Genomic DNA, 24,553 nt, shown 5'->3' on the forward strand with positions numbered 1-24,553 from the left:
CCGAGAAAGGAGATGCTCTGGACCGGGGTGAGCTTGCTCTTTTCTCGGTTGACCTGAAGCCCCAAGCGGCTGAGGTGCCTGAGCACCTGGTCTCTGTGAGCGCATAGTAACTCTCGGGAGTGGGCTAGTATGAGCCAGTCGTCGATATGCGAATGCCGGCTTCTCGGAGCGGGGCAAGAGCTGCCTCTGCGACCTTCATGAAGACGCGAGGGGACAGAGACATGCCGAAGGGGAGGACTTTGTACTGAAACGCCTGGTCGTCGAACCCGAACCGTAGAAAGGGTCAGTGTCGCGGCAAAATTGAGACGTGGAAGTACGCGTCCTTCAGGTCTACCGCTGCAAACCAATCTAGGTGCTGGACGCTTGTCAAGATACACTTGTGCGTGAGCATTTTGAACAGGAGTTTGAGCAGCGCTCGATTGAAAACTCGCAGGTCCAAGATTGGTCGTAAGCCGCCGCCTTTCTTGGGTACAATGAATTAAGGGCTGTAGAAACCCTTCTTCATTTTGGTTGGAGGGACAGGCTCTATCGCGTCTTTGAGTAAGAGAGTAGCGATCTCCGCGCGCAGGAATCTGGCATGTTGGCCGTGCACTGCGTTAAAGCGGACGCCCGTGAAGGGGGGCGGGGGCCTGGCAAACTGAATTGCGTAACCGAGTCGGATGGTCTGGGCCAGCCAGCGAGACGGGTTGGGAAGTGAAAGCCACGCATCCAATCTCCATGCTAGGGGCACCAAAGGGACAGTTACTTTTGACGTACCCGGCAGGGCTTCGCAGCGGGGTGGAGCAGGTAGTACGCCGTCGGGAGGCGCGGACCACAAGGGGGGCCATCGCGTGTTCGAGTGCAGTTCCTGCAGCACGTCAAGAACAGGACTACACAAGTGCACATTTTTGGAGCCTTGACCCGGTGGACTGCGGGGGGGGCCATGGCATGCAGGGGGGGAGTGGTCTGGGACCGCTCTACCGCCGAGGGTAGTGAGAGCGGAGGAGCGAGGAAGCTTGGCTTGCTCAGCTCGTCATGCACGTTCGGGAAGAAAGGAACCGGGGGTGGGGCGCGGCTGTGAGCGGCGCACATGCCCGTGGAACCAAACAAGTAGCCGTGAGGGGGAGGGGGACGTGATTTTCCAGTCCAACCTCGCGCTCGCTGTACCCGGGGAAGCATATCGGACCTCTGTGCATCAGGCTCAGACTGGGCGCGCAGACCCGAAGGTGGCGGTGCAGACGAGTCATCAGCATCAGACGCCGCTGTAAGGCTCTCCGATGCAGCGGTGATTATCGTCATCCGATCCCGGGAACTCAAGGGACCGGCAGGCCGGCCGTGAAGCGGGCCGCACTCATCCCGAGCAGATGGGAGCAAGCAAGTGTGCTGGGGAGGCGGGTGGTTCGCGGGGATTTACCCGGCGAACACAGCCCGTCTTTATCCCCAAATCACCTTCATCGCCCGCGGCGCCTGCCCCAATCCCGTGGGAAAGAGGCGAGGCGCGGGGGGCAGCTGAAGTGGCTTTCTCTTATGACAAAAGAAAGCCTATGACCGCAATGCTGCAACAGCTATGTTCTCGCACTGAGAACATAACCTTATTGGAGAGAAAACGCTCATCCCGAGCTCGGACGGAAGCCAGCAAGCGTACCGGGGAGGCGGAAGGCTCGCGGGGGGGTACCCGGCGAACACAGCCCGTCTTTATCCCCAAATCACCTTCATCGCCCGCGGCGCCTGCCCCAATCCCGTGGGAAAGAGGCGAGGCGCAGGGGGCGGCTGAAGTGGCTTTCTCTCACTACAAGAAAAAGCCTACGACCGCAATGCTGTCATGGCTATGTTCTCGCACTGAAAACATAGACAATTCATAAAAATGCTGCCTGCGTGTAATCGCAACCCAGGTACGCCAGGCAGTTTTTCTGACCGTAGGAGGTGGGAGAAATCGACCGCATCCGGAAACTACACAGAGGCGGAAACACGTCTTTAAAAAGACGCGTCCTGAAAAGGACGTTCAACGCCGCTGTGTATTGCTCTTTTAGAGAAAATCACTCTCTTAAACAACTCTCTTAGAGTTGGGTTTCTGCACTGTCGAGCTCCAGGGGCAATTGCACTGCCGTGCAAGAAGGAGAAATCGCCGCTGTAATGCGCCCTCAATCCAACAGCATGCAGAGCGTCAGAGGAATACAGGAACTGGTGTGATCTCACGCGAACAGCATGCACAACCATCGGCTCCGAAGAAAATTTCTGAATGAACTCTAGTATTTGCCTCGCCTTTATGCCCGTATGTCTGGGGGCGGGGTATGCAAATACTGACTGCCAACTTCTCATTGGCCTTTTTTCATTGGATCAGAGGCATATTCGGCGCTCAAGAGAGACCCCTAGTGTCGCTTCTCCGACACAACGTGGAGAGAGCGACAGACGGGGAACTGGAAAATTCATCAAGATACTCTTTACACTGAATCATCATATTGTACAAGGAATCTTGAAATGTGGTAATACAAATACTAAAGGAAATCACAGGAACTTCCAGACCATTTTCAACATTGGCACACACACACTCATAGACTCTGAGCCAACCCAATATAAAAAGCTATATTTTCTCTGTAAAACTTTATATTACCTTGCATCAAAAGAACATTAACAACATTAATATATTATATAACTTGCAGACACCCTAGGTGATAAACTGAATTTATAGGGACTCCCCATATAATCAATTACTTAGCTATAAAGTGATACAGCTGAATTAGTACACAATGCAAAACATATCTTATTCAGTTGTTCGGTGTGAAAATAGAGTATGTGGAATTAAAGACAGAAGCCACATAAAGGCTTTAACTCCTTTCAAAACCTTTAGATTCAGGACCAACTGAAAGGCATGAATCACCACAATTCTTGCCTATGCGAATCAACTTCTTTCAAGCCTTCTCACTCTCTCTCTCTCTTTTCATTTGCTCTCCTCTGCTTTCTCTACTCCCAGCATCGGTCTTGCTATCACTGCCAAGCTGTCAATCAGGATCCTCTGGGGGTGTCGCCACCCACCCAGGAGCATCTGAGCATGCAGAAGATATCATTTAGAAAACTGAACACACACACACACACACACACACACACACACACACACACACACACACACACACACACACACACACACACACACACACACACACACACACACACACACACATACATACAAACGTACATGCATATAAAGAAAGGTCCAGTTCTATGGGCATTCTTACTCTAGGGATGCTTATGAAAAGCATTTAAGAGGTTTGGGGTACAGTTTTTCTATTCCGGATTTACAACAACAACAAAACAAAAGACTATTAGTGTGTTCATAAGAGCGTTTAGATAAATAACACTTTCTATGGTTGTGAACAGAGTGAAAAACCTTCATTTGAGAGTAGAGAAATACTCCCAGCAATTAAATGTGGAAGTGGGAAGATGGTTCCAGCCAATGGTTAGAGCTTGTGAAGATTCACAGCATGCTTTGGAAAGTTTCTTAACATCAAGTTCAATTTATGTTACAGTCAGTAGAACTAACAACTAACGCCCACTGCTTTTCAGCGATGTGACTGCATACGTAAATATATTCTTCACTTTAGAGTTGGATGCAGGGGCAGACTGGGAAGGGAAATCTTCTCTTGATTTGAAATAAAAACCAGCCCAAAAGTTGTTGAGCATCTCAAATGCATGCATACACAAATGCACACACAATCCCATATTTAAAGCATACAAAAATGCTAAAACAGATTCTAATCTTCATTACACACACACACTGGCAAGAGTATTTACATACAGAGTTGGACACAATTTAATGTGAATCGGAATTCCCTCAAAAGTGCTAATTTCAGGTTTTAAGGCAATGATTTGCACTCTTTTTGGAATTGGAAAATGTTTCTGTAACTCTGTGATAGCTATTGGATATGGTGTGCCCAGAGAGCAACCGAGAACAGGAAAACAGAAAACATGGGGAGAGATTAGCATTTCATTCCAGCTGTGCACAACTCTCCATTCAAATGCTGTTTTGCACCTAAAAAGGAGAGGTTTTTAGAACAACAGGAGGAAACCCATTAGAGAGAGTGAGCAGGATATACAAAAAGAGAGAATCTGAAAGGGGAGGGAGAGAGAGAGAGAGAGAGAGAGAGAGAGAGAGAGAGAGAGCGAGAGAGAGAGAGTAAAATGTTCTTTATCAGATCACCATGAATTGCTCTCAGGGTAAACACAGTGGTCATTCTGAGTGGATGGATATTTATGTGTATATTTGACTGAAGTTGGCTGTTGGCTGTGTTGGCATGGTGAGAGCTAAAAAAGAGGCAGCAGATCAGAATTTCCACACAAAATGTGTCAGTCAGTGGGGATTTCTTTAAGACTGCAAGGGAAGCTCAGCTTCCCCTACAATGTCAAAAAAATAATGGTCAAATATGTACTATTGTGTAAACAATTTATTGACTAAAAATGCGTTAGAACACGTTCATCTCGAAGACGAGTTCATTCAGAATCAGCTACATTACATATAGCAGGTCGGCTGACTCGATTTACTTCTCATACATTCCCGTAGCGTCAGTGCATTTCCCTGTTGAAGCCGAGCGTCCATTGACTTCAATGGGGCTGCTCTGAACAGTTTTTTCAGTGCTCGAAAATAGATGGTCATTGGATAAGTGCTGCGATTATGTCCCGCCCACGGACGCTCAGCGTCTCTGGGGGTGAATGAGGAGTGGGCTGGCCCGGACTCGGGCTTCAGCGTGATGATTGGAGGATCTGTCGAAAGACTGCATCTCCTTTTGATTGACAGCGAATCTGTACTATAAGAAGTCACTGAAGCTATTTCGCGCTCAGTCCCATCGCGGATTTCTCAAGTGTAGTCGAAAGACAAACTGCTGCAACCTATTTCTTTATATTTGTTTGGCGAAATTGCTAGTCAGTTTGCATAATACATTTCACACAATTATACACCACATTCCTTGTTTCAGTTTTACCAAGTTTAATATATTTTGTTTTAGAGCGTTCGTTCGTTCGTTCGTTCATTCATTCATTCATACAGTAGGCTAGGCTAGCGTCGTACGGGTGAAACTGTGCACGATGGCAGACGGTGCTAATATTGTCGACCTGATTTTGGCGAAGCCATTTGAAAGTCTTCCTTACGAGGAAAAAATTAGAATTAAACAGCAGGGCAGATCAACACCTAAGATTGATTTAGTGCAAAAAATAGGGTAAATAAGTTTATAATGTAGGCCGAAAATGAGCTTCCCCTCTTTGAAAGACCAGCAGCTGCCACTGGTGTCAGTTTATGTTTATTTATGCACAATAACCTACTGCCTGTGGTGAGAGACTTGTTGGTTCTCCAGACGTGAGTGGAGCTCTGCAATGAGAGACTGAATGGTCATGTCATCTATCTAATGGTAATCCTTATGTCTCAGAGACATAAAAACAGATAACGTCAATATTCTTTCAACAACTGCACCCCAATCCTTCCAAAACCACTATAAATATCAGTTTCTCAACACATATCCCTTCCCCCACCACCGTGGCTCTCTGTCTGTTTAAATATCCTTCATAACTGGGCAATGTGGTTTTCAATGTGGAAGCTCTGCCTGGTGCTTTGCAATTTTATCTCTCTAATCCACACAAACAGTCTCCCCACTGCCATTTCTCTCACTAGGGTCAAATACACCAGGCTGAGATGGGATTTGTTGATGTGATTGTCTGTGCATGGTGGGAATTAATGATCTTGTTCAGACGTGCACACACACACACACACACACACACACACACACACACAAATGTCAACCAACACACTCTCTGGGTGCTGACAGTGTGATCATATTACCTTAGACAGGACGCAACTGCATCCCAGGATAAGCTGTTTTATCAGTGTTGTTACTACGGACTCCCTACAGCTGATAGAGACACACTTACAGTGAAAAAAGCCAGACCCACTGCAATCTGTCAGATGCCACACTCAGCAATCTATCGATTCGAATGCCCCACCCACAGTGATCTTTTAGAAGCTTGCCAACAGTTATATGTCATGCCAACAATAATCTATCAGAAGTCACACCCAAGGTAATCTGTCTGATGCCCCGCCCAGAGTAATTGGTCAGAGGCTCCAACCAGCAGTCAATCAGAATCCCCGCCAGTAGTATGTAAGAAGATTAACCCATAGTTATTTGTCATCTATCTGTACACTACCCAGTAATCGGTACAAAGCCTGCTGATTACTGGGTAGAGTACCTTGCACTGGACCCACACAAGCATGTGAGAGTAACTTCAAGGCTGCGTATGAAACCAGGAAAATGCTGCCTCCAGAGGCTCCAGAAACCACTACCAAAGTAATCAGTCTGAAGCTCTGCCTAGTAGTCGGTAAGAAGCTCCACCCATACTAATTGATCAGAAGCTCCGCCCCCTGGTCGTTCAGAAGGGCCATCCATTAATTTGTTAGAAACCCCTCCCAGTAAAAGGTCCCAAGCCCCACCCAGTAATCTGTCTGAAGCCCCACCAACAAAAATCCATTTGAATCCCCTTCTAGAAAAAGATCTGAAGCCCCTCCCCCGATTGGTCAGAAGTGCCACACACAATAACATGTCTGAAGCCCCTCCCAGTAACAAGTTAGAAACACCACCCAGTTATCTGTCAGAAGCCCCACAAAACATTTTCCTGTCTGAAGCCCCTCCCAGTAAAAGATCTGAAGCCTCGCCCGCTGATTGGTCAGAAACCCCAACACAATGACCTGTTTGAAGCCCATCCAAGTAAAAAGGAGCCCGTCCCAGTAATCTGTCAGAAGCCTCACTTACAATAATAATAAGTCTGAAGTCCGCCCAGTAAAAGGACCTATCTGAAGCCCCTCCAAGTAAAAGTTCCGAAGTCCCATCCAGTAATATTTCAGAAGCCCTACTCACTGATTGATCAGAAGCACTGCCTAGTAATCTGTTACTTTTTGGACATAGTCCTAATCTCTGTTTGTGAAACTGAAAAACTGCCACATATCCACATTGCTGTTTCTGATGTTGTCCATAATTGAGTCAGTTGCTGGCAGAGTTGTGTAGATCAAATACATGCTAGAAAGGAAGAATCTACCATCTGAATTACCTCTTTTTCTTCACATGTTAGAGATTAGTGAGTTCAGCCACCACTGAGAAGTTGAACCCTGATTCTTGACTCCTTCATCCAGGATGAAAGTGGAAGCTTAAACAGCGAGGAGCGCTGTGTTTTCAGACTCAGTGGTTGTCTCTGGTCACCCTACCTATCATAAGCGGCTCTAAGAACTTCTTGCTTTTTCTCTTTATCATCCTCTCTCTCTTGTTGGGCAGTGAGCTTTTATCTAGACTCCTGTCTGTTTATAATTTTCATCAGCCAAGACTGAGCAGATATTTGCTACTGGTGGTTGGATGTGTGCAGCTTGTCCCTAGAGGCACTGACCACAGAGAAACACACAAGACCCAGACAAAGTGAGTTGCCATTCTATGTGCAACATTTTTAAGCCTTTTTTTTCTGAGTGTCTATTAGCATGAGTAAATAGCTATTTGCACCCAATAGTCTGGTGAAACCAGAACAAAGTATTCAATAGATGTCGCTGCAGCGGTGTGGGGTGTAAAGACGGTGTGTGAATGTGTATTGCCCCGTTTTGCACTACCCTTTTTCCTATCTGATTTCCTGATTCTACTATTAATATTTATTTTAATACTACTTATAATAATAGCTAAAAATTTATACAAAAAATTATTTCATCACAGTGATTTGACCATGGTGAATTTCGAGGAGTGCAGAGAAGGGTTTGGTCTGGAGGCGAGGTCTGTCGATTGCATTCGTTCCTGTGGCTCTGCATTGCTTGTGTGCACATAGCATCAAAGTATTACTAATATTGTAGTTCCCGTGTATTTATTTATTTTTTTGGCAAAAACCGAAGTTTTAATGCAATTAACCATAGTGTTAGTACAAAAATATGATGGTAATATAGCAACCATGCTTCATTTTGTGGTAACTGTAAATTGAAAAAAAAAACATGGTGATACCATGTAGTAAAACCAAGGTTATTTTTTTCTAAGGCGAGTTTAAGGTTAGGTTTAAGAGTAGGGGTTAAAGTAGTGTGTCTGTGGGAATCTCAAAATAAACACAATAAACATACTGTAGTGATTCCCATATACTGTATGTTAGTATATAAATATGGGTGCAAATAGTGCAAATAGTGTTGGGTTCGAGTCAAGTCTGAGGCTTTAAACAATCAAGTCCGATTTGAGTCTGAGTCCAAAAGGGGCAGAGTCGGACTTGAGACTGAGTCCATAACAGGCAGAGTCAAAGTCAAGATATTAATCTGTTCAATAATCTGAATTAAAATTGTAACTGTAAACTCAACATCCATATTTTAAGGTTATTTTAAACTTCACAATTAAGAAAAACAGTTTGTCAATATAAAAGTAACAAAAACACATTGCATTTCATATACCGGTATACATTTTGTGATTAGTATCCCGCTGAACAGACTTCAAAGTGGTTTCAGAATGAAAGCATATGCTTTAAGTGTATGAAGACAAAACTGTCCTTCAACACACACCTTACTGTGTTCTGTTGACATTTCAATTATTTGTTGCTTTTCCCCCTCCACATAAACATAGACTAAAGAAAGTGAAAGCTGCATTAGTCATTACAAACAGTGTTATTATGTTTCAAATTTTAACATTTTCTATTTCTATTTGTCAATTCAGTTTAATTTTGTTTATTTAGAATTATCCCTATCTTAAGAAATAATAGTATATACTGAGATTTCTTTCTAAATCTTTTTCTCTATCTGCCAACTGATTTGGTAAAATACTGAACAAACGAATGAGTAAAAAGAAGTAATCAGCACTCACTGAGAAGTTACGTCTCATGATTTGACTGCAAATGCTACATCCAAAAACACTGGAGAAGCCCACTGATAATATTAGGTCCATGTCGTCACGGACATGATTTCTAGTCAATTTGCGGAAAACACCAACCAAAGAAAATTTAACAGAATTGTGCTTCAAAATTGTCAGAGATGTAGGCTAAAAAATGACGTGCATAAGTTACTCAGTGGTTTTACAATAAAAATAAAATAAATACAAATATCCTAATATTTTATTGTGCATGGTTGAATGTTGTGAATGGTGAACAAATGCTGTAAAATAATGTATTTTAATCAGCTGGTCAATGCTTTGAAAATAGTCAATCAATAATAAATAGGTGCTGTTTATCTGTTTAGAGTCGCTGTCTGCTTTAGTAAAATAACACTTATTTCCCTGACTATTTAAAAAGATTCACAGTTAATTCATCAAGTTATTATGGACCAGTTGAAGCTGACAACACTGTGTGGACCACAAGAGACTACAGAAGCCTACATGTATAAATAAATTACACCTAAAAAGACTTACTATCCAATATTAATTCTATTTTTATTACAATATGCTGTTTTTAGTAAACTGTGAGACACATGATGTGTGTGACTTGACACAATAGGTGCTGGATTTTAAGTTTTTAACCACGATGAAACCGCATTGCGAGCACCGTCTTGGCTGCGCAAATGCCACTTGCAATTTTACTAGTTGTCAGGTCCTGTGACATGTGAAACTGCCTTGTTTAGTTTCTATTACATTGGATACATGCCCATCTTTATGTTTTTGTCAAGCCAGCTATCTCGGTAGTCGATGTTATACATTAGTTGCTGTAGTGACATTCAAGTGTATTGGTTGACTGATGAGTGTGCCTGTGCATGTGCGTATGTGTGTGTGTGCGTTTGTCAGCTTAAACACAGTGAAAGAACTCTGGCTATATCTAAGAATTCAGGGGATAATACAGCTTACAGATGTAGTGTGCAGACAGAGATGTGTTCATAAATTTCTGTTTTGTTATTTCTATTTTAATTGAATCACAAATGTCATGAACTCGGCTGGACTAAATAAAAAGGCCCTCCCAAAGAACTGCCAAAAACTCTTAAGGAACCACCCTACACTCTCAAAGAACGAATCGGTTACTAACGTAACCTCAGTTCTCTCTAGATGAGGGAACGAGTATTGCGTAAGCTAGCTTACGCTACGGGAAAGATTCATCTTTTCTGAGATATTGAAGCCAAAAAATTATCCTTAATTTTGCATCCATTGTCAACGCAGTGCGGCAGCTGCAGACCTTGAGCGGGCTAGCTAGCGAGCTCATTGGTTGCTCTGCGGCAACTGCTGCAGCCTATAGACGAGCTTGGGCTGAACTCGCGATCCAATGAGAGGCGTCCGCACGCCACTGCATCAAAGCCCGCCAAAAGGGCGTGACTAGAGTGCATATAAGCGTAGTTCGTAGGCTGGAACCCTGGTTTTCATTGAATGAAGCGAAAAATCGCCGTGGGCGTGAGCACGGCTGAGTTACGCAATACTGCTCCTCATCTAGAGAGAACCGAGGTTACGCTAGTAACCGATTCGTTCTCTTACGAGAGGTTCTCTCGTATATGCGTAAGCTAGCTTACGCTACGGGAACCCTTTGTCAACGCCGCGCGCGCCAAGCATCCACTGCATGAGCCCCAGGGAATTAAGGGGACCCGGGGAGCCCTTGTGAGTGGGGAATTAATATTTGGCCGGCAAGAGTGCGGGCCAGTGTGTGTGTAGTACATAAGCACATAGACAGAGGCGGTGCCGGTCTGTGTGGACTGTGTCCCATTAATGCAGCTCACCAGGGAGCTGTAGCGTATTAAACCGCTAGCAGTTTAGCCTGCAGAGCGGGTACTTCCAGATTGTAAAATCTGACAAAGGTGGAGGGGAAGCCCAGCCCGCTGCCACACATATGTCGTGAATGGAAATCCCGCTGGACCATGCCCACGAGGAGGCCATGCCTCTAGTGGAGTGAGCCTTAATGCCTAGCGGGCATGGTAGGTCTTTTGACGCCGCACGCGGCAGCAATAGCTTCCACTATCCATCTGGACAGTGTCTGTTTCGAGGCGGCGAGACCTTTGGTGCGCCCTCGAACGAAACGAAAAGCTGCTCGGAGCTTCTGAAAGATGCGGAGCGCGCAGTATACAATCTCAGTGCTCTGACTGGGCAAAGGAGATTGGCGTCGCGTTCGCTATCAGATGCTGGTAGCGCCGACAAGGAAAATGATCTGTGCTCTGAAAGGAGTACCGACCACCTTGGGGACGTAGCCGTGTCTAGGCTTTAAAATGACCTTGGAGTCACTTGGTCCAAACTCAAGACACGCAGCGCTGACAGATAGCGCGTGAAGGTCTTCCACCCGTTTAACTGATGATAGGGCAGTTAGAAAAACGGTTTTAAATGAGAGGTGTTTCACATCCACGGATTGAAGCGGTTCGAAAGGGGGGGCTTTCATAGCATCGAGAACTATAGAAAGGTCCCAGATAGGAACCGATGGGGGGCGCGGAGGGTTCATCCTTCTAGCTCCCCTGAGGAAGCGGATGACCAGCTCGTTTTTACCCCGTGACTGGCCGTGCAGGGGTTCAGCGAACGCCGCGACGGCCGCCACGCATACACTTTGAGCGTGGATGGGGATCTGCCCTTATCCAACAGCTCTTGTAAAAACACGAGCAACGGCGTCACCCCACATGTCTGTGGGTCCAGGTCTCTGTCGGTGCACCATTTTGAAAACACAGACCATTTTGACGCATAGAGTCTTCTCGTGGAGGGGGCTCTAGCGTGTATGATGGTGTTTATTACTCCTTCTGGCAAAGCGATGGGTAGTCGCTGATCACCCACGCGTGTAGCGCCAGCTCTGGGTGGGGATGCCAGATCGCTCCGCGAGCTTGCAGAGGAGATCTGCTCTCACTGGATGGGCCACGGCGCTGTCAGTGACAGCCGCGTAAGCTCCGGAACCATGTTTGATTCTCCCAGCGCGGGCTATGAGGAGCACCGAGTGGCGCGTTTCCCTGATCCTCTGCATTACCTGTGGAAATAGCGAGACGGGAGGGAAGGCGTAAAGCAGGCGGTTGGGCAAGTCCTGGGCCAGCGTGTCCTCACTTTTCGAGAAAAATATTGGGCAGTGAGAGTTCTCTTCTGACGCAAAGAGGTCTATCTCTGCTCTGCCGAATATGCGCCATAACGACTGGACTGTTTGAGCGTGCAGGGACCATTCCCCTGGGGGAATATTGTCTCTGGACAGTCTGTCTGGGCTGTCGTTCAGGTGGCCTGGCACGCGCGTCGCCCTCAGCGAGCGCAGGTGGTGCTGGGACCAACTCAGTATGCGTTTCGTCAGATGGAAGAGGTTCCTGGATCTGACACCGCCCTGACGGTTTAGATAGGATACCACAGACCTGTTGTCCGAGCGGACCAGGACGTGGTGACCCTGAATGATCGGGAGGAAGCGCATGAGCACGTACTCGACCGCTATCATTTCCAGACAATTTATGTGAAGGAGCTTTTCCTGAACTGACCATAGGCCAAAAACCGGAGAGCCCTCGCGAGACCGCGCCCCAACCCGTGTTGGACGCTGCCTGTCGAGATGACTTTTCGGCGAGATACAGCTCCCATCATCACTCCCCGCTGATACCACTCGCCACTGTCCAGGGCTGCAGAGCTGAAATACAGGTCTGAGTCACTCTGATTGGCTGGCGGCCTGTGGCCCAAGCCCGGCGAGACGCCGGGTGTTTAGCCAATGCTGAAGCGGGCGATGCGCAGTAAACCCAGTTGAAGTACTGCTGCGGCTGAGGCCATGTAGCCTAGCACTCTCTGAAACTTCTTCAGAGGTGTGAGGCTGTTCATCTGAAATGACGCTGCTAGTCGCTGCACACGGCGCCGCTGTGTAGATAAGCGAGCCGCCATTGCCACTGAGTCTAGTTCTATTCCAAGGAAGGAAATTGTCTGACTGGGCTGTAGTGAGCTCTTGGTCCAATTGACTGCAAGGCCCGAACTGTTCAGATGACTGAGGAGAACTGTCCTGTGAGACAGAAGCTCCGTATGTGATTGTGCCAAAATCAGCCAATCGTCCAAATAGTTCAGAATTCGCAAACCCTGACTCAGCAGGGGTGTGAGCGCCACGCCCATGCACTTCGTGAAAGTACGGGTGCTAAGGACAGGCCGAACGGAAGGACGGTGTATTGATAAACCTGGCCGTCGAGGCGAATCTCAAGAATGGCCTGTGACGGGATTTATCTGAATCTGAAAGTATGCATCTTTCAGATCGAGAGAAATAAACCAGTCCCCTGGCGCACATGCACGAGGAGTTTGCTGGTTGTAACCATTTTGAACGGTCTTTTGCAAGCGCTTCGTTCAAAACCCTGAGATCTAATATTGGTCTGAGGCCGCCGTCTTTCTTGGGGACAAGAAAATAACGGCTGTAAAACCCCGACTCGCTCAGGGAGGCGGCACTCTCTATGGCCCTTTGCACAGAAGGTTTGTTATTTCTGAACGAAGCATGCACGCTAAGCTTCCGTGTTCACAGTAGTTTCGAGCCGGCTCTGAAGCGAGGAGGGCGGCGATCGAACTGTAGTAAATAGCCCTGTTTTATTGTGCTTAACACCCATTCGGATATCCCTGGGATATCTTCCCACGCTTTGAAGCGTAATGTTAGAGGGTGAGTGGCCAAATCGCTCTGATTGCCGCGACACAGCCGCTGAACAGAATGTGTGAGCCGCTTACTGTGCTTATGCTGGACTGCTCGCAGACAGCATGGACAGGCTGTTCTGTTGAGTGACTTCCGATTGAGGTGAATGGGGAAAGAGTCACGCCTGTTAAGTGATACGCAAGCATAGTCACGGGCACGGGACTTACATACAGAGAAGTGTTTGCTGGCCGTGTGACAGAGCGGGCAGAGAATGGGCGCACGCACGTATTCGTGAGCGCATTTATTGACTCTAACACTCGAAAGTGGTTCGTGAACCGCTTTTGAGTGTGCTCTGATGGGGACACGGAACGTGTAATGCTTGTGTGTAGAGGTGAACACTGGATTGTGGGCACATTTTCTACACATAAGGCTGGTTGTGTGACAGAGCTGCCAGAGAATGGGCGCCGCGACGGATTCGTGGGTGCGCTTATTAACCCTAACACTCGAGTGGTTCGTGAACCGCTTTATGTGAGTGTGCCGTGATAGGGCCACGGGATGTGTAATGCTTGTGTGTAGGGGTGAACACTGGATTGTGGGCACATTTTCTACACATAAGACATGTTTGCTCTCTGGTATGGACACCGGATGTGTAATGCTTGTGTGTAGAGGTGAACACTGGGTTGTGGGCACATTTTGTACACATATGGCATGCTTGCTCTTTACCAGATTTATTTGGGTCGCCGTGAAAACGGCGTTTGAGCGCAGGCAAGCGGCTGGTTAACACCGGCTTGTTGGCTGCTGAATCTACCATTGTAGTAGCCTGAAGGAAGGGGACTGACAGGGGGTGAAGCTTTGACGGTGGTCCGGCCGCAGCGGGACTGATCCGACATTTTGTCACCAAAGCTAGGAGGACTTCGGTTGTTCAGGTTTCAGCGCAATTCTAGTCCGAGGCCCGCGGGGGGGCGGCGGTCTGCAGCGGCTGTCTGAGCGTGATCGAGGGCGGCCGCCCTGTCGACGCTGAGAAGTCTGGCTTTGTTGAGCTGGGCGCTGTGAAGAGGCTCGTGCAGGAGGCTCACCTGGGCGGCCTGCAGAGGAGCTTAGCCGACGAGGCAGAAAGAGATTCATGGCTTGTGTGGCTTTTGGACCTCTGAAAACCGGTCAATGATACCACTCACCGCGGAGCCGAAGAGACCAGATGGAGAGAGCGGTGCGTTGAGGAACGTAGAGCCCTGCTTCTCCCATGCCGGCTAGCGCTAGCCACAGATGTCTCTCGGTCACAGTCAGCCGCCATGCACTTCCCTATAGCTTGGGCTGCAGCTTTGGTAGCGCGGAGGGCGAGGTCCGTAGCACTCCGTATGTCCGCAACCGCCTCTGGATGCCTGCTTTCCTCATCCCACTCCCGCAGAAGGTCCGCTTGGAGGATCTGTAGGACGGCCATAGAGTGCAGAGCAGATGCAGCTTGGCCGGCGGCGGAATAGGCGCGGCCAACACAGGCGGAAGTTGTTCTGCAGGCATTAGACGGGAGCACTGGTTTAGACCGCCATCTCACGGAGGGCAGGCAAAAGGTATGCTGCTACCGCATCCTCGACCGGAGGGATGGAAGCGTAGCCCTTCTCAGTGGCGCCGTCCACCGATGTTAGTTCCCCTTCGACTCCGGCGCGGGTCCTGCTGGATTCCTGGGCCGAGGAGGAGGCAAGTGAGCCTGACCACTCCTCGCTGTCCGAAGCCATGATGGAACAGCCCTTATCCTCCGCTTCTTCGTCCGAGATGGCAGCAGAGCAGCTGCTCGGCGGCAACTGCGCGTCCCGGGTGGGCGGGGAGGGTGAAGGCGATGCTCGAGGGATGGGCTCCGGCGAGGCAATCGCTTCTACCACTGTTTCCGCAGCTTTTGAGAGCGGCGTTTTTCTGCGCGGCTGAACGGAAGGCGCGCGGCGGCTTCGGTCCTGAGCGCTTCGAGTCGAGCCCGCAGGGTCGACATCGGCAGCTCCTCGCAGAGATCGCGATCCGCCGGGCGAGGGCGAGCTCTGCATGCCCCAGTCCCAGGCAGAGAGCGCAGATGATGTGGCGGTCTCCGGTGCTGAGAGGAGCGCGCATGAGGCGCAAGTGGAGCGAGGCATCTTAAAAAGACGCCAGTATGCTTTTGAGAAGTTCTTTAAGAACTAGCTTGCTTTTAAAAGGATACGCCGCCGGATGGCGTAGCTCGCAGGACGGCTGAAGGTGGCGAAGACGGCCGGCTTCTTCGAGCGCTGTCCACGCTTGCTTGATGCCCCTCGAATGGCGACGCGGCTTCCAGTTCAGTGATGCGAAGAGCTTCGCTGAAGAGATGAAAATCAGGGTTCCAGCCTACTGAACTACGCTTATATGCACTCTAGTCACGCCCTTTTTGGCGGGCTTTGATGCAGTGAGCGCCGGACGCCTCTCATTGGATGCGAGTTCGCCCAAGCTCGTCTATAGGCTGCAGCAGTTGCCGCAGAGCAACCAATGAGCTCGCTAGCTAGCCCGCTCAAGGTCTGCAGCTGCCGCACTGCGTTGACAATGGATACAAAATTAAGGATAATTTTTTTGGCTTCAATATCTCAGAAAAGATGAATCTTTCCCGTAGCGTAAGCTAGCTTACGCAATACGAGAGAACCTCTCGTAAGAGAACTGCCCTATACTCTTAGAGAACTGCCTTACACTCTCAAAGAACCACCCTACACTGAATTAAAGCCCTACAATCTTAATAAACCACCCTACACTCCACTACAAGAAAACAATAGTTCGACCAATTGGATTCATCATCGCCTAAAATAAATATATTTTAGTTTACTTTTACCACTCTGACATGAAAACAAATAAACCAGATAGAAGTCCCAAAGGCTCGAGTCTGAGTCAAGTCTGAGTAAAAATGCATCATGACAAGTCCAAGTCCATTCAAATTGGACTTGTGACTTGTACTCCAAACTCAAGTACCACAACTCTAGCAATCTGATCTGACACTATTTGCACCAGGGTGCAATTAGTATCTACCATTATTTTCACCAGGGTTTGGGTGCAAATAATATCTGGCACTATTTACCCTGGAGTGTAACTAGCATGTACCATTATTTGCACCAGTGTGCAAATAGCATCTGCCTTTTTTCATAAAAGTTAACTTTTAATGTTAGGCAGGACAGCAGACAACAGTTATCATTTATTTTTTAAATGATAATCCTCCACCCTCTCTCAGACCCTTACAAGTAAACCAGCTGTTTCTGCAACTGTACTAACCATAACACTTCCATATGTAATTAACCTCTGTTAGGACTAGAAAACTGATTTGGAAACTTGCATGTGACTAATTGACAAGTGTTGAGCATTGAATAGATGTTTATATGTGAGTGGCCATTTAATAATGTACTCACTTTTGTGACATTGTTAACATGAATGACCTGTTTTTGCAGCTTAGTTTCATTAAATGGTTTGAGTGGACAGGAAAGGGAGATTTACATTGTGAATGTTAAGGCAGTGTTTTTTTTTTCTCGTTTTTTTTGACACCATGTGGATACCCATCCCAAAATAAAAACCAAGTTTTTGTATTTATCATACAAAATTGCATTTCAAACTCTTGTTAGCCTATACATATCCCCCCAAAAGCATTGTTGTTTGCACAAACCTTGTCCTTGTGGCAAGTAAACCCATATTTAATGCAGTCTGGGTCATATTTGCTATTACTTTGCATAGCTTTGTTCATAGTTTTGGAGGTCACACAACCAGTCAGTTGCCATCTGCCTAATTTGGTGGGTTTATACCAAGTGACATATGAATTTGCACCGAAAGTAACGTGGAGCTTGATTGGACAACCTTTTATGTCAACAACAAAAGACATGCAAAATATTTTCTCCAACTTTTTAGAAGTAGATAAGCCTATTTATTTAGCTAGCTATTCAAATAATTCATGATTATCTGGTTTGTTGCATTTTATTATTTGCATTTAGCATTGGTTGTCCCCTGCTGTCCATTACCCTATCAGAACAGACCTACCCATGCTACCCATTAAAAACCACTGTTTAAGAGTATGCTTATATAGTACATTAAAATCGTCTTATTTCAAATGATGTACATACATATACGTACATGCACATTGTGTTTCTACAATTGTGTGTACATTGACAATAAAATTGTTAAATCAACATTGCATGCTGACTTAATGACTTCCATGCTGCCATTTTATATTCAAACTGTTAAAATGAGAGATATTTTCTGAGGTCAAGCTCTCATTCTTTCATCTGCTCTGGAGATTTTCCTGTCGGCTAATCTGTTACAAGTTCTCATAGTTCTCCTCAGGGGGGTTCTCCTCCCTGAAGGAGGTCTGGGGATAGATGAGCACCCTTATCATCCTTGAGGAGGATACAGAGAAACATTCTCACTCTCGGAGACTACACAGGCAATAAAAGAGAATTATAAAAACCATTGAAAAGTTCTGTAAAAGGTTTATATCTTAATATGTACACATAAACCTAAAATACACACTAAGATGGGGAATAAGGTGGTTGTCAGAGAGATTTGTGGTGAGGTCTGATTGAAAATGTTGTTGAGGTCCATGTTTTATTCATTTTTCTGCCAAGGGACAGGAGGCATTTTAGAATAAATTTTTTAATGACTATTGATTGATTGCTCTAGATATGATGTAAAGGAAGCTGTGAGGGTAAGAAGGCTGTGTGCAAATTCCTGTACATGCACAAACTAGGAGTGGGCAGTCTGAATTTTATAGTACTGTAACTATATATCACAATGTGTTTATTTTTTATGGAAATTCAACCCCCCAATTTGTGTTTTTTTTTGTATGACATAAGTATGCCTGTTTTCTATAAATAAATGACTTAAATTGATTTTTAAGCCATACATGGAAAAAAGGCTTAAGATAAGATTATTCACAACAAATTAATGTTAAGCTTGACATGATTACAAAATCAGCTTAACATTATGTAAACCTGGAGTTCAAGGAAACACATTCTCAAAGAATCCACCCTACACTCTAAAAAATATGCCCTATGCTCTCAAAGAACTATACTTCACTCTTAAAGAACCACCCTACATTCTCAAAGAACCACCCTATGCTCTTAAAGAACATCCCTATGCTATTAAAGAACCACCCTACACTCTTAGAAAACCACCCTGCACTCTCAAAGAACCGCCCTACACTCTTAAAGAACTAACTTACACTCTAAGGGAACCGTTCTACACTCTTAATAGGACCACCCTACACTCTCAAAGAACTGTCCTACACTATTAAAGAACCACACTACACTCTTAGAGAACTGCCCTAAACTCTCAAACAACTGCCATACATGCTTAAAAAACCACCCTACACTCTTAAAAACACACTACACTCTCAAAGAACTTCCCTACACTATTAAAAAAATCACACTACATTCTTAGAGAACTGCCCCAAAACTCTCAAAGAACACTCACACTCAAAGAACCCACCCTACACTCTCAAAGAAATGCCCTATGCTCTCAAAGAACCGCCCTTCACTCTTAAAGAACCACCAGAACCACCCTATGCTATTTAAGAACCTCACTACATTCTTAGAGAACTGCCATGCACTCTTTAAGAACTGTCATACACTCTTAAAATGACCACCATACACTCTTAAGAGCCATCCTACACTCTCAAAGAACCCATCCTACACTCTCAAGGACCTACCCTATGCTCACAAAGAACCACCCCCTTCCCTTTTAAAGAACCACCCTACACTCTCAAAGAACCACCCTGCACTCTTAAAGAACCACCCTCCACTCTTAAAGAACTGCCCTACACTCTTAAAAGTACCGCCCTACACTCTCAAAGAATCACCCTACGCTCTCAAAGAATCACCCTACGCTCTCAAAGAACCAACCTACACTCTCAAAGAATAGCCCTACACTCTTTAATAAAACGCCCTTAGAGAACCACCCTACACTCTCAAAGAACCACCCTCTTAAAGAACCACCCTACACTCTTAAAGAACCGCCCTTCACTCTTGGAGAACTGACTTACACTCTCAAAGAAACACTATACTATAGAAAAAGAAAACAATAGTTTGACCAATTGGATTCATCAGCACCTAAAATAAATATATTTTAGTTGACTTTTACCTCTCTGACATGAAAGCAAATAAACCAGATAGAAGTCACTGACATTGCGAAAATGCACATTTACTTCCTTTGTATTATTTTTATTATAAGCCTACTTCATAAACACATGAAACTACTTGAGCAGCAGAGTTTTTAGTTCTGTGTTGACATATTTCCTAATACAATACGTAGTTAGAGCAGGACACTGGCATATAAATTGCCTTAAAGCTAACATACATGGACTGAAAGCCACAAAACTCTACTTCTGATTTCTTTGGGTCTTGTTGATTACATTGTGTAAGTATGTGTTTTGCATCTCTTTCAGTCACACTCTCTTTCATGCATCCTTGAAATGTGTTTGTCTTATTGGATCCATCCATCACTGTACACATTCATGATGAAAATATCCAAGACTGACACTTTACAATCAACTGAGAGCCCATAAACTTTATGGTATATGAGACTGTGGACTGACAGAGAAATCTTAGCAAACCCCTCCTGAGTTCACAGTACAGGCTACATGCGACATTATCTAAATATATTTACCACATGCTACTTTCTTGTTAAACCATCTGCTCACAAATTCTGAGGTAATACTGCTCTTGCAATTTTGATTGATGAAATGTGTCATATTTTGTTATGGCTCTGTTCCAAAAGCTGCCTTATCGCCTACTGCCTACATTGGTTTCTATGGCAGATAAACAATTAATAACTTGCACCTATATTACAAAAACACATCTAAAAAAACACACCATGGCTGCAGTGGGGTCTCAGAATCAGAGAGGAAGTGAATTTTTCAGTGTTAGTGGTCATATTTGTCCCTGGCCTCAATACTAAAGAAAAAATAAAGCTTAACTAATCAGGTAACAGCTTGAAAACAGAATTCTAAAGAAATACTGAGGGAATAAGTATGAAGACCATCTGAAAGTTGTTTTGTCATTAAAACATCAAAATGTTTCTCACATTCGCCAAGGTTAAATGCATGTTTTCTTGTATATCGTTGCCAGGCATAAAATTATCACTGTTAATTAAAGGAAACATCCAAGCTTACTCAAAGACTGTGATTGTTAATGAACATGAAGATCGTATCTGTAATTTAAGACTACAGCAAAACTGAGTTGCATGTAAAGAGATCAGTTTCTTAAAAGAATCTTAAACAAAGCAGCTTACTTGTTCGCCATTCTCATCTGAAACATCACTGATCTCTTAATGAAATGAAATAAGCTCTCAAAATCCTCCCGTGCTTACAAATTCAGTCTGTTTATCAAATGACCAGAGGGATTGACCGTGGATGTAATATCTGATAAGACACTTAATCAGGATTCCTGTTCAGAGTCAAAAATATGAGAACCCTTGGTTAGACACTGATAAGAGGCTAAACTTTCTTGCTCTGGCTTGAAGTACTCCTATTATTTCTTTATTTTGGTCACGGATTAAAGCTCTGGTTTGACGGATTTTGCTGAACGCAGAATTATGAAAAGCTTTCAAAAGTGCCCTGACGAATCAAGAAATACCCGCTCACAAGTACTTCCATAGAAACTCTCAATTTCTTCAAAGTGCTACCTTGAAGTGGTATTTTTTTAATAGCTTCTCATGGGATACAATGGGTTTTTATGCTCTTGATTGCTTGTACAGTTCTCTCAACAAAGTAACAAGAATCTTACACATAAGAACAGACTGTGGGACTTGGGCTCTGAAAAATAAGGAAACTCCAGCCTCCATTGTTGAATATTAAGTTAAATTAAAGGAATAGTTCTGTAAATCATTCTGTAATGTAATATACAGAAAAACAAGCTACTTTATCCAAACAAAGTCATTACAAAGACACATAAACACTGTTTAGTTCTACTTCATTCTCTGGGGTTCATTCCTTCCTCACTGTGGAGGCCTCTCCCCAAGGTTCCATCCACAAAAGACACAATAATCAGTCAGCGTGGGAAACTTAGTCTCATCACTAATTAGAACCGCTGTATTTTTAGAAGTACAACAAATATGTGACAAAGGCACTCAGTGGTATGCAGAGCAGAGAAAGAGAGTGTGAGAGAGAGAGAGTGAGAGAGAGAGAGTGAGAGAGAGAGAGAGAGAGAGAGATAGACTTGGCTACTTAGAGAAATCCTTCGCTTTCCTATGTGTCTTCCTGCCTGACTAGGAGGGAGCATCAATACTGATGGATCTGTGGAGAAGATGCTATGGAGTAGCTACAGTTACCTAATTTAACCTTTAAAGGGATAGTTGACCCAAAAATGAAAATTCTCTCAGCATTTATTCACCTTCGTACAATGCCAGATGCGCATGACTTTCTTTCTTATGCAGAACACAAAGAGTTTTAGAAGAATATTTCAGCTCTGTAGGTCCTCACAGTGCAAATGTATACCAAAATTCAGAAGTTCCAAAGACACATAAAGGCAGCATATAAGTAATCCATATGACAGTGGTTTAATCTATATATTCAGAAGCATTATTATAGGTTTGGGTAAGAAACAGATCAATACTGAAGTCATTTTTACCACCTATTGGGCAGGGAGAAGAATTTATAGGAAAAAATGGCTTAAATATTGATCTGTCTCTCACCCACACCCAGGAGCGTAGCAATCATTTAAAAAGTGAGGGGGGCAGAATGTTTAACGCAAGGCGGTCATAAGTATATAAGATGTATATTTCTATAGTAGTTAAGTCCAGAATCTACTTTATGCTGCTGTAATAACCAATATTGGATCAAATTAAAAGAGAGCACACAGAATTTCATTTACCAGAAAGCTTTAGTCATATGGCCTACACTATGAAAGGGGTCATTTTTACATTGAGGATTAATTTCTACCTGATCTAACCCTAAAAAAGATGGTATAACTTGAAGTAATAAGATTGATATAGTCATATTAAATTATATTTTTCACTTTAAAAAAGGAGCTCATTTATATGTATCTGTATGAAGCACACTTTTACCTAAAACAATCTAACCGATTCATTTTTTTTACATGAAGTATATTTGCGAAATTGGTAAAAAAAAACCAAATACATAAATATTGTTAAACAACAATACTGACCTTCAAAGGCAAAACACAGCGACAACAGATTTGGTCAAAACTGAGTTATGACTGGGGTCTCTTTAGAAAAAATTAAATGTCAACCTAAAAATGTGCTTTATGTGGTAACATCTAAATTACCGGTAACTGGTAAAACATTTTAATTAAAACATTTTATTTAACATAACTGATTTAACAAAATTAGAAATAGCACCAAAAGGTAACAACTGCAGTGATCTGTCCTACGAAAGACGGGTTTGGCTCAACTATCCTAAGATTCAGAGAAAACAAAGGGAAAAAATTTGATAATTAATATTTTGCTGGAATATCAAAAAACTTTGAAGTACATTTTTTTTTTTCAGTTTTAGTGTTGCCATAGTTACTGCCTTTTGCCTTCGTGGAGCAGAATGTAACAGCAGATAGCCAGAGAAAAACACTCACTCTGTGGTTGGATAAATTTAGATTTTTATAAACCATCTTTCCAAGCAATAATACATAAATTATATGGCTAAATTTAATTTACAGACCTACTTCTCCATTAAACTCTGAGATTAAAGAATCAGTAGGCTACTTACTGTATTATATCTAATGATCATTCAGTGGAGATTGGAAGCTTTAAGAAATTACATTTTTTTTACGAATTTTTCCTTGTGCCTGCCATTATTGCCGTGAGTGACTCACACAATTGTCAAAATGGGCAAATTAACTGGTTTGCTCTGTTACAGTTGTGTCACCCACTGTGATTCAGTGTTGGATGAAAAGAGCAAATTTATTTGCGTGTAATAAGTGCAAGTGCAGAATGCGTGTGTAATTAAAATAAAGCTTCTTCCGCTTTTAGATGTGCTACAATACCATATTAATATCATAGATCATCATCAAACACAACAATAGATTCCACACAACAGTGCTGGTCCTAGCCTTTTTGGGGCCCTAAGCAAAAATTTGCATGAGGGCCCCCATCAGTATGTTCGTAACACTACTTAAAGTGTCTTTGACAGTATGGGATCCCCCTGGTGGATCAGGCACACACACAACAAATAACATTGCTTGATATCACAGTAAAACATGAGTGGAGAATTGAGCATGAGTTGAGTTCATGCCCAAGATTGGTTGCACCAGCTATGTGGTGCAGCTGGTGATATGGTCGCCATGGAAATGATGCTACAAGAAGAGTTCATGAAGGAGGTGATTGAGAAGCTGCTATAATCGCTAAAAAGAATGATCAGTGAATTGTAACATTTGTATTTACACATCAATACATTTGCCCCATAAAAAAAATTGTGCATCACTTGCATATTCTACGCACATGCCCAAACCTATCATATTGCTACAGAATATATCAATTTAACCACTGGATTCTTATGGATTACTTTTATGCTGCCTTCATGTGCATTTTTAAGCTTTGAAGTTCTGGTCACAATTCACTTGCATTGTATGGACCTACAGAGCTATTCTTCTAAAAAATCTTAATGGGGAGAGAATCTTCATTTTTGGGTGAACTATCCCTTTAAATACCTAAATACCACATTAATTTAACTGAAAGTGTGATTTATGTGCTTAAAATGCCAATTTTGTTGCAACTGTTACGAATGAGGCAGCGAGAAGAGAGGATCTAAATGCAGGACTTCTTTATTTAGCAAAATCAAAACAAACACAAAGGAAAAACCCTCGATGGGGAAACAAACATAAACTAAGAACTCAGGCAGGGAAACACAGATCAGGCTTGACAACATTCAACGAACAACAAGGAGTGAACAAAAAGCAGGGCTTAAATAACCAGGGAGTGATGACTGCATTAGACACAGGTGAGAACAATGAACAAAATGGCAGTGGTGATGGCAGGTGGATTCTGGGAAGTGTAGTACATTTAACAATGACAAGTGAAACCCAGGGCAGACAACAAGGGAATCGTGACAGCAACTGAGATACATTGAGAAAATATAATGGGAACCAGAAGTCTGAGACCACTTAGTTTTTCAATATATATATTT

At 44.2% G+C, this 24,553-nt stretch overlaps 1 protein-coding gene across 2 annotated transcripts in view; it reads right to left on the bottom strand.

The window, feature by feature from the left end:
• The window catches only part of LOC127635447 (cell adhesion molecule 2-like), a 558,530-nt gene that overhangs the window by 28,529 nt on the left and 505,448 nt on the right, over window positions 1–24,553 (bottom strand). The window lies entirely within an intron of this gene.

The sequence above is a fragment of the Xyrauchen texanus genome, chromosome 43, assembly GCF_025860055.1.
Source record: "Xyrauchen texanus isolate HMW12.3.18 chromosome 43, RBS_HiC_50CHRs, whole genome shotgun sequence".
Lineage (NCBI taxonomy): Eukaryota > Metazoa > Chordata > Actinopteri > Cypriniformes > Catostomidae > Xyrauchen > Xyrauchen texanus.